Raw genomic sequence first — 3,256 nt, forward strand, 5'->3', positions numbered from 1 at the left:
GTTTTATTCTATTCATTAGGAATGGGTCATTGGATTCAGCCCACATTGCAAGGGAAGCTCCATCTCTTAAAGGAAGGAGTATCAAAGCATTTGTGAACACATTTTTAAATCACCAAAAAAATGCATAAAGAATATCATGACTTAAATAAACACACGTGCACAGTGAAAAATACTTTAAACAGAGTAAAACATTTGCCCATAAGAAGTATGTCAAATGCAATTTCCTGAACATGAACCCATTTCAGTGTTGCAAAATTTGTCTTAATATTGTCACTTGCTTCCTAATATTGTCAGTTATAACAAATGTCACTGCATAGTGCTTTTCACATTTTGTTCCAACACTCAAGTGGATATTTGTCATGCCTTGCAGTTGCCAGATCTTTTGTATACCCTTCTGATGTTTGGGGGATGTCCTCCATTTTAAGGCCTGCTTCCTAAGGTAGAAGCCAGAACTTTGTTTTCTAACCTCCCTGTGGCTAGGACCTCGGGATGGAACTTGTGTTCCTTGACCCTGAGAATCCCAGGAGGGATGTCAGTTTGGAAAAGGGCAGCATGGCCCAAAATCTGGCTTCCAGTAAGGAGGAGGGAAAGGACTCCAATGATGGACTCACATATGGACTCTTCATCTAGGGGTGCTGCTTTCCCATGTTGGCTTTATTCTCAGATAGCCTGTTTCTGTGTAATGCTCCTAGTGCTCTACTACACTATCCCAGTTTTTTCATTAACTATTGTTTCATTTAAAAACAAACAAACAAACAAACAAACAACCAAACACCTTAGTGACACACACACACACAAAAACCCTAACATTTTTATTCTGTCCAGAGAGTCTGTGAGTTAGAAATTAGAAAAGGATACACTAGCTTGTCCCTGCTCCATTATCTGGGGACTTAACTGGAAAGAGTCAATGGCTGGGTCGCTTCATAGTGACATGCTGAAATCAACTGAAGCTTCACTCATTTATATTTGCAGGAATTAATACTGACTGTTGATTGGGGCTGTTGACCAGAAAGAGTACATGTGGTTACTTCGGTTCTGTCACGGTATGGTGGTTACTTCGGTTCTGTCACGGTATGGCGGCTGGGTTCCCAGTGCAAGCATCCCAAGAGAACAAGGTGAATGAGCTCAGAGGTCACAGAGTGCTACTCTGCCACAGACACAGGCTTCCCAGATTCAGTGAGGGAGAAGGGTACGGGTGTCAAAATCACAGTGGAGGAAGATGAAGATGAAGTCACATGTGGGGTGGGAGACACTGTTGTAGTCCTCTTTGGAAAAATACAACCTGCCACACAGCAGACCAAAATTTTCTCTTCTCCAATAGCTCAGTAAACACTTGCTATACAGGGCTGTTTTTAAAAAATCAAATTAGATAGTGTATGTAAAGAGCTTAGAGCAATGACTACCACATAGTGAGTACTTAGTAGGTTCTTTTATTATTACCATCTTTCGTATTCTGAAAGCCCAATTTTATGAAATCTGAAGCTTCTTGATGATTTGGTGCCTTAAGATGGAGATGGCAGAAGGAGGAAGTGATCTGGTGTCATCACCCCATGGATGTTTCTAGATCCCGGCACAATCTAAGTTCGCCTTCTTTTCTCGGCAGAGCGGGCCAGGTCTAAGGAACCTGCCCTTAGTTTTGGTCGGCATGCTGGTGCTTGGGTGGGCCAGGCCTCGAGCTCAGTAGGTGGCACACGGTTGAGGCTGGGACGAAGGTACAGGCCACTGGTCCCTCCCGGTGTTATGTGGCCTAGTGAGGGGGGGCTGATGCCCAGAAGAGCTGCCACGGCCCACGGGTGTTGTTAACCAGAACTCAGAGCTTAGTGACAGCCTCCCAGGTCAGGGCAATATGCTCGAGGGTCACAGGAGTTCGGGAAGGTAGCCGGGCAGGGTCTCTTACAGCGTGACCCAGAGCCGGAAGAGCCAGTGGGCGGGGTCCCACCGAGTAAGATGAATCTGTGCAGTCTCCAGCACCGTAGAAGTTCTTGGTTAAAGGCAGCCGCCTGCACTGTAGCAACAAGGGCCTGGCTGCCAGATCCCGCTCAGGCCCCCGGCTCCCCGACGCTGCGGAACACCGAGGCGGTGGCTCTGGGGTAGATTCGAGGTCCCCGGTGGTGGGGAATGCAATGGCAGTCCCGGGAAAGGAGGTGACAGGACAAACGGAGTCTCCTGGGCACAGAATGGAGGGAGAGCATGGCCGGGCACCGATGAGAACCTAAACTTCCAAGTGCACAGGTGGGTCGTGGGAACAAGGAGTGCTCTCCCTGACCCTGAGGCGGTGCCGCGGGTGTGGTACCCGCAGGCAGCAGGGAGGGCCGCTGGTGCCACACTCCCTGCGTGTGGTGGGGCGCAGTACAGACACGAATTTTACAAACTTCCTTCCTGTGTGAGTTGTGAAGAAGAAAAGCGGTTCTGCTGCCCATGCAACTCATTCCTTGAAGTTTATTCTATTTAGAATAAAACCAACGAAACTCCACCCTCTGGGCTCGGTCCCTGCACCCCCATTTCCGCGCGCCTCCCAAACGTGCTCCCAGGAATCCCAAAGTTTACGAGTGTGTTTGTTTCCCGCGCCCGCGCACCTCGAAACCGAAAGCACCACGGGCGGCGCCGGAGTCCCGCCCGGAGCGAGCAGCCGAGCGCCGCCGCCACCAGCGCGCCGAACTCGGCTGCAGTTGCCCTCGCTGCCGCGGCGGGCCGGGGGCAACAGTGAGCTGCGGCGGCGGCGGCGGGAAACGGAGGCTCCCGCGGGGAGGCCGCTCCAGCTCGGGACGGGAAAACCGGGAAAGCGGCAGCGAAGGATCCTCAGAAATTCTTGAGGGAGGGTGCGAGGACGATGGAATACAGCTTGTAGGAAGAGTGAAAAGCAGACCGTTCGCCTGTACCAGGATGGCCGAGTGGTTAAGGCGTTGGACTTAAGATCCAATGGACAATGTCCGCGTGGGTTCGAACCCCACTCCTGGTAGATGTTCGTTTTCTGCCTTTTTTTTTTTTTTTTTTTTTAACTTAGCAATTTTATTTATTTTTTAAACATAAATTTCACCCAGCACACCACGTCTTGGGCCCAAGAATTCCGCCTTCTAGCTGGGAGAGACGCACCCTTCCCCACCCCTCCCCCCAACATACACCCCAAGCGGCTTCGTTTCCTGCGGGCGGGAGAAGTCGCGCTGAGCGGGTTGTGCTGGGGCCGGCGGGCTGGGGGCTGTCCGGCGGCGGTGCCGCGGGCGGGGGTGCCGCGGGCGGGGGGCGAGGGGGCCGCGGG

General features: G+C 51.6%; 1 non-coding gene across 1 annotated transcript; it reads left to right on the top strand.

Moving 5' to 3' along the window:
* Positions 1 to 2,877: 2,877 nt before the first annotated feature.
* Positions 2,878 to 2,959, top strand: TRNAL-UAA (transfer RNA leucine (anticodon UAA)). Its single transcript has one exon. It is a non-coding gene; the product is annotated as a tRNA-Leu (tRNA).
* Positions 2,960 to 3,256: the final 297 nt, after the last annotated feature.

Source organism: Lutra lutra, chromosome 6, assembly GCF_902655055.1.
Source record: "Lutra lutra chromosome 6, mLutLut1.2, whole genome shotgun sequence".
In the NCBI taxonomy this organism is placed as follows: Eukaryota; Metazoa; Chordata; class Mammalia; order Carnivora; family Mustelidae; genus Lutra; species Lutra lutra.